At 51.1% G+C, this 7,790-nt stretch overlaps 1 non-coding gene across 1 annotated transcript; it reads right to left on the minus strand.

Annotated features, from left to right (window-relative positions):
* Positions 1-1,374: 1,374 nt before the first annotated feature.
* Positions 1,375-1,447, minus strand: TRNAG-GCC (transfer RNA glycine (anticodon GCC)). Its single transcript has one exon. It is a non-coding gene; the product is annotated as a tRNA-Gly (tRNA).
* Positions 1,448-7,790: the final 6,343 nt, after the last annotated feature.

Here is a 7,790-nt window from a genome sequence, read left to right on the forward strand (position 1 = left end):
ACTGCCCCTCTCCCCCACTTCAGACACAGTTAATTTGCTAGAGCAGCTCACAGAACTCAGAAAAACATTTTACTTACTAGATGACTGGCTTATTACAAAAGAATGTAGCTCAAGAACAGCCAGGTGGAAGAGATGCACAGGGCAAGGTATATGGGAAGAGATGGGGCCCTTCCATGCCCTCTCCAGGCACACGGCTCTCCCTGAATTTCCTCGTGTTCATCAACCCAGGAGCTTTCCAAACTCCATCCCTTTGGGTTTTTTGGATACTTCATTACATAGGCATGGTTGATTAAATCATTGGTGATGGCAACTGATCCAACCTCCAGCCCCACCCACCTTCCCAGGGGTTGCGGGTAAGACTGAAAGTTCCAACCCTCTAGTCACTTGGTTGGTCTCCCTGGCAAACGGCCCCCATCCTTAGGTGGGATCCAAAAGTCACCTCATTAACATCTATCACTCTCAAGCCTTAGGAAGTTCCAAGGGTTTGGGGAGCTGTGAGTCAGGAACTGTGGACAGAGACCAAATATATATGAGGAATATATTTTGGTCATCTGGGTGACCAAATATATATTTTTTATATATCACAGTATCACAGTCTCCTTCTCACCATGTGCTCATGTGGTCTTTTCCCCTCTGTGTCCTCTGCCTGGTCTCTACATTTTTTTCTTCTTATAAGGACAGCAGTGAGATTGGATGAGGGCCCACCCTAAAGGCCTCATTCTAACTCAGTCACCCCTTTGAAGACCGTATCTCCAGATACGGTCACACTCTGAGATACGGGGGCTTCAACAGATGAATTTGGGAAGGGGCACAATTCAGCCCATAGCGGGGACCTGGCCTCATTTCGCAGCCCTTACCACCCCTGGCTCTCACCAGAGCCCCGGCCCCAGCGTCTGCCTGACAGGATGGCTGGACCAGCAGCCCCGGAGCTCAGGGGAGACCCTTCCCCTGGGGGAGAGTCCAGCGTACTCTGGAGATCAGCCCCAGCATCCGGGGCCCGCAGGGGACACCTCTGGACAGCTGTTTATCCTCCTCCACAAATTCCCACTCACTCCTCAGGGCCGCTCCCCTCACACCCTGGCCCTCCCTGAACTGCTCCTGAACGCAGCCCCCAGCTCCACGCCACTCTCTGGCCCACCAGGGACCCTCACCCGGCAGGTCTGTGCAGCGAGCGACTGTGTAGAGCTGCTTGGAATGCGTTCTTCATGGGATTCCCCGAGGACACACCCTCCTGGTCCTCCTCCTCTTTCCCACCGAGAACCAGCTCACTGCTTGAGGGCTAGTAAGGGCACCACTGTATCCAAGCTGACTCATCCCTTTTTTTGTTTTTCATTCTTTTTTTTTGACTGCACCACGCGGCATGTGGGATCTTAGCTCCCCAACCAGGGATCGAACCCACGCCCCCTGCGTTGGCAGCGCAGAGTCTTAACCACTGGACCACCAGGGAAGTCCCCAGATGGACTCATCCCTGAGATCAAATGTCCCAGCCTTGCTGTGAGGACAAAAATGTGTTCATCAAGAAATTATGATATATATATGTGTAACTGAATCACTTTGCTGTACACCTGAAACTACGACGTTGCAAGTTAAGTACATGTCAACTTTAAAAAATGGTTAAAATTTTTTAAAAATTAAAAAATAAAAAGAAATTATGAACGACAGGGTCCTACTGTAGAGCACAGGGAACTATATTCAATAACCTGTGATAAACCATAATGGAAAAGAATCTGAAAAATAATGTATATACATGTATAACTGAATCACTTTGCTGTACAGCAGAAATTAACACAACATTGTAAATCAACTATACTTCAATAAAATAAATTTAAGAAAAAAAAAAAGGAAGTTATGGAACCAAAGCAGGGAGGATGGTGCCATCATAAGAGGAAAATCCTGCAGGTCCTATAGGTGCTGCCTGGCCAGACAGCCTTCAGAACTGCAGTCTGCTGCCCGAAAGAATGTCTCCCTCACTCTGATGACAGTTTTCTTTCTCTGTGTGGGCGATGAGAACTACTCACTTCTATGGCCCGAATCTTCCAGAACTGAGTAGAAGTTATCCCTTTCTTTAAGGCTTACATGCTCTATTTCTCCCAACTCCTCACCACCCTCTTAGTTTCTCTCCAACACTGAGGCCAAGTGTTAGTTACCACTTCGTCATAATCCCTGAATTGTTTTTTCTTCTAATAGAGAAATAGTTCTCTGAGCCAGACTCTTCTCAAAAACGGGAAAAGGACCTCAGAGCCGCCAACTCAGGGAAGCCTCTGATGGACTCTGACGTGACAAAGACAGGGCATGCGATGCAGAAGGGGGCCCACGAGGTGGTTGTGTACCTTTGTGCATTCACCCCCTCACGTCTGTGAATGGCTCCCCCCAGGGTTGTGCAGTGAACAATCTGCACAGCTGTTCAGTGTTTCCTGGAGAAAGATAAGATACAGCAAGAAGGATACAGATGTGGCCAGCGGACGATGGCCCCCAGATGGGGCTGGGAAAGTGCACTAAGGCTGACAAAGGAGCCCTTTCAGCTTTACTAGGATAGAGAAGAGGAATGAGGAGGGCTTGGGATGGCAAAGCACGGAAGGAAATGAAGGCCTTTCACGCCTTTCTCCTTTCATCTTCACCAAAGCGCGTGAAGCTCAGCAGGGAGGGGCAAAGCAAGCACCAGGAGGCCTCTGGTGTGCCAGGTCAGCGATGGGCGCCCCGCCTGCCCTTGTCCGCGCAGGGGCTGGGGCCGTGGAGGACTCTGGGCTCGGGAGTGAGCCCGGCACAACCGGCCTCCCTGGGTGAGGCCTCACCTCCACACTTTCTGTCACAGTGAGAAGCAAGTTTCTGGACAGTAAGAGACGGAGACCAAATGGCTTTGTGTTCCCTTTATTTCCTGACCTCCAGACTCTCCCTGGGCCACAGGGTGAACCTTGATGGGTGCCCAGGACCTGCAGCCAAACTCTGGGGCAGCACACCAGAGACTGGCTTGGAGCCCCTCTGTCCTTCCCCTGGGGCAGGCAGGGGGCCCACAGAGATGCGCTGTCGTAATTCCGCTGCATCTGTAATAATGAAGGGCAAGTGTCCTGGGTTTGAGCTGTCCAACAGAAACATTAAAATGCCAGCGAACTTTGTAGACCCAGAGGGGCTCCTGCAAGAGATCCTGCCGGCAGGAGGCAAGGCGTCCTCCTTCGCTGCCTGGCACGTTTGCTGGGAAAGGGGAACACAAACCGTGTGAGGGTCCAGACTAGACAGGGGTCCAGCTTAGCTCCGTCTGCCCCCGGAGGAGAGAAGCTTATTGCACAGTGAGTGCCGCGGCCCCCTGGGGCCGGGGGGGTGAGCGGCCAGGGGGCTCCTGGGGCAAGTCCGCGGACTTATTCAGAGGAGGGGCTGGGATAAGCACCACGTGCAGGGACAGAAACGGGGTCCTGGAAAGGGAAGAGGTGAGCAGGGCACCGTCCCTGCCTCCCAGGGCTCGCAGTATACTTACCCCGAATGACCACAAGGCATCAGCTCCAGTAGCTCGGGAGGGTGAGGTCCTTCCCGCCACGGGATCAATAAATGCTTCAGGGAAGAAGTGCGTTTATTCTTAGCCTGGAACTCAGGTGGAAATAAAGAGGGGAGACCACTGGAAGCGGAGGGCACTGCGAAGACAAATTCCGAGTTCCAAAGGCACGACAGGGAAAGAGCGTATGTAGAAATTCTTCGAAACAGAAGCCGTGCTGGGTCTACCGTCACCCCAGTCTAACCCCTGCTTAGCCCCCTCCCCCAGGCCCCAGGCCACACCCAGCCCTCCTCAGGTTGTGCCTGCCTTGTCCCTCGGCCCAAAGCTTTGTTCCTGCTGTTCCCTGCCTGGAGGGATCTGCGGCCTCTGCTGCCCAAGTCCCTTCCTCCTTTTCAGACTCTACTGTCGTTCAAAATCTAACTCAGAGGTCACTTTGGTAAAGCTGTCCCAGATTCTCTCAGTCAGAACCCCAGTCCTGCTCTCTTTCTCCCCCTCCTTTGCCGGACACGGACGTGTGTGTGTGTGTGTGTGTGTGTGTAGTGTACGTGTGGTATGTGTGTGGTGTGTGACGTGTGTGCTTGCAGTGTGTGTGTACACGTGTGTATTTGTGTGTGTTGAAGTACAGTTCATCTGGCTCCCCAGTAAAATGCCACCAGCCGGTTGGGCTGCGCTCTGGGGCCCCCCTGCTTTCTGCCCGCCACCTTCCCCCGGCACCTGGCTCTAGGAGGGCCCTTGGTGGCCTTGGTTACTGGTCCCGGCTTTAGTGCTGACTGGCTCTGGGTCCTTGGACAGGTTACCTCACTGTTCTGCCTCAGTTTCCTAATCTGTTAAAAGATCTTACAGGGTCGATGTAAAGACTGAATGACATTGTGCACTGAAAGTGCATGTAGACTATTATTATCTTTTTTTTGGCCATGCGTCGCTGCTTGCAGGATCTTAGTTCTCTGATCAGGGATTGAACCCAGGCCCTTGGCAGTGAAAGTGCGCAGTCCTAACCACTGGATTGCCAGGGAATTCCCTACTATTATCATTTATATTTACTTGTTATGTATGTATAACATATATTTTAAAATCTGTCCTTGCGAATTCCAAAGTCCTTTTCCTCTGGAACCCAGAGATAAGAATTTGCTTCAATGACTGCTGTTGAGCAAAAGAGGCTGGCCTGTCCTTGGGCTCACAGCGACCTGGGACTGTTCTGGAAAGACAAAGGCATACCTGTCATCCTCTTTGCAGCTCAAACCACAGGTCAGGCTCTTAGAAATCCATAAAATATTTAAGGCAAGGCCTTTGTTACACCATAGCTGGTCAACATTACTATAAATAAATGAACATTATCATTCATAACAATAAAGGGGATGAGAGACAGGTGACTTGATTATGTAGCCCTAACCCAACCCTAACCCTAACCCTAACGCAGAGAAGGGAGAAGTCAAGTGATTTAATGAAGAGTCTGAACATTAGGAATTTGAGAAAAAAGACTCTTGCCTTTAGAGAAACCATCCATGACTGCACTGCTTGTGGAGAAAATGGCCCTTGGGTCTTGGTGGGGAGGGCTGTCCCCCATCCCACCCCAGGCACTGCACTGCTCTGGGTTGGGTCCATTCTGGAGGCCATGCTTTCAGGGAGATAGTGGTCAATGGTAAGAAACCCGAACAGGATGAGGTCAGGTCTGGGAACCGAATCCCAAGGGCATGAGCTGATGGAATCGAGGCCATTTGGCCCAAATCAAAGGATGTGGCAGCCTCACCTGGGCAGAAAGTGATACTTGAACCTGGGGGGGGTGGGCAAGTAGGACAGAGATCTAACTCCGTATTCAGACGTCAGGGAGGCCTGGTGAGGTAGCAAGCATCCTGGCACCCTCACTGTTCAGGCACAAGGCCAGTGACCACCAGCCAGGGTTCAAGTTACCTATAGAAAGTACTACTGCCTTGTAACCTTTGGCAGTGGATGTATGGGCTATTGTAAACAGTTGACCTCCGCGAGAGCAGAGAGCCTGTCAAGACCCTCTCTGTATTCCCAACATCCAGGACAGTACCTGGCACGTACAAGGCCCTCAATCACGTTGAGGTGCCTTTCAATTTTAAGATTACTTAGACTTTTTCAAGGACAATAAAAATAAATAATAATGCTACTGGACTTCCCTGGTGGTCCAATGGTTAGGACTGCACGCTTCCACTGCAGGGGGCATGGGTTCGATCCCTGGTTGGGGATCCCACGTGCCATGCAATGTGGCAAAAAAAAAAAAAAAAAAATGCTACTAAGAGAGACCTCACCAAAAAGGCTCCACTAATGTGGATGTAGAAATATCCTCTAAACACCCTTTCTTCATTTATGCAGCAAACAGCCCATCACAAAAGGCACAAGAGGTGGGTTGTAACCACAGCATGTTTTTGACCTGGGAGTAACACATTTTCCACATATTCAGAACCAGCAGACAATTTCTCTACTAGTAAGACTAGCCCAAGGGAAGTTCCTGAGGGTAGACCGTAAAGCAATGCTGAGCAGGCTTTTCACATTTCCTCTCTTCTTGCTATTAATTAGTTTTTACTATTAAGCTCTGTGAAAAATACTACTGTCACCCCCTGCATAATTATCAAAAGCACAAAAACATTCCAGATTTAGGAGCAGGGAGAAAGAGGCTGGGGAAAGAAATGGCAGGGTCTCATAATAATGAGGACCTGTGGAGGCCACTACTTGGCTAGAAGCTTTCCCTGGTGTTACGGGCTGAATCGTGTGTTTCCCCCGCCGCCCAATATTCATATGTTGAAGCCCTAATCCCCAGTACTTCTGAATGTGACTGTGTTTGGAGATAGAGCCCTTAAAGATGTGATTAAGTTAAAATGAAGCCAGGCCTTGAGGGTGGGCCCTAATCCAGCCTGACCTGTGTACTTATGAGAAAGTGAAATTGGAACACAGAGAGACACCAGGGGTGCTCAAGCACAGAGGAGGGACCACCACAGGGCTGAGAGAGATGGCGGCCATGTGCAAGTCCAGGATAGAGGCCTCAGAAGAAACCAACCCTGCTGACGCCTTGATCTCAGACCTCCAGCCTCCAGAACTGTGAGAACGCAAATTTCTGTTGTTGAAGCCCCCGAGTCTGCGGTTCTCTGTTGCAGTAGGCTGAGCAGACGAATGTACCTGGGATACTCCCTTTCACCCTTATAACCACTCTGATTATTTTGCAGAAGAAATCGAGGCTCACAGACATCAGTTAACCTGTCCCAGTTCGCACAGCGAGTGAGTGGCAGAGCCTGGATCTGGCATCAGGTTTGTGGGTTGCAAAACTCACATTCTGGGCTTCCCTGGTGGCGCAGTGGTTAAGAATCCGCCTGCCAATGCAGGGGACATGGGTTCGAGCCCTGGTCCGGGAAGATCCCACGTGCCGCAGAGCAACTAAGCCCGTGCGCCACAACTACTGAGCCTGCGCTCTAGAGCCCGCGAGCCACAGCTACTGAGCCCACGTGCCACAACTACTGAAGCCCGCGCGCCTAGAGCCCGTGCTCTGCAACAAGAGAAGCCACCACAGTAAGAAGCCCGCGCACCGCAACGAAGAGTAGCCCCCGCTCGCCACAACTAGAGAAAGCCCGCGCGCAGCAATGAAGCCCCAATGCAGCCACAGAAAAAAAAAAAAAAAGAAAAGTGAACCCTAATGTAAACTGTGGACTCTGGGCGATAATGATGTTCAAATGTAGGTTCACCACTTGTAGCAAATGTACCATCTGGTGGGGGATGGCGGTACCGGGGGAAGCTGTATGCTTGCCGGGGGCAGGGACTATACGGGAAATCTCTGTACCTTCCCATCAATTTTGCTGTGAACCTCAACAGGCTCTAAAAAATTGTCTATTAATAAAACAACTGAGGAGTTCCCTGGCGGTCCAGTGGTTAGGACTTGGCGCTCTCACTGCCGTGGCCCCGGGTTCAATCCCTGGTCGGGGAACTAAGATCCCGCAAGCCCTGTGGCACAGCCAAAAATAAAAAATAAAAAATAAATTTACAAAAACTGAAGAAATCTTCAGGGCAACCTTGGTAGGTGTGTCTGGAACATGTTCCCTTGCCTGGGAGGGTTTCTGCAGCATGAGCGCCTCACTCGTGCCAACTACGAAGGAGCTGCACCTCCACCCGCCTCCCGCCGCTGGGCTCCCCTGGGGCACCTGGAACCCGGGAGGCCAGGACAACGTGGAGTCTCCACGCGCGCTCAACCCCACAGCAGTCCTGCCCTGACCCGCTTCGTGCAGCTGAGCAAGGTTGGGATTTCCAAAAGGAACTTTCCTGGAGAAACAAAATTAAAAAGAGAGAGCACAGCTGA

Source organism: Balaenoptera ricei, chromosome 6 (assembly GCF_028023285.1).
Source record: "Balaenoptera ricei isolate mBalRic1 chromosome 6, mBalRic1.hap2, whole genome shotgun sequence".
NCBI lineage: Eukaryota > Metazoa > Chordata > Mammalia > Artiodactyla > Balaenopteridae > Balaenoptera > Balaenoptera ricei.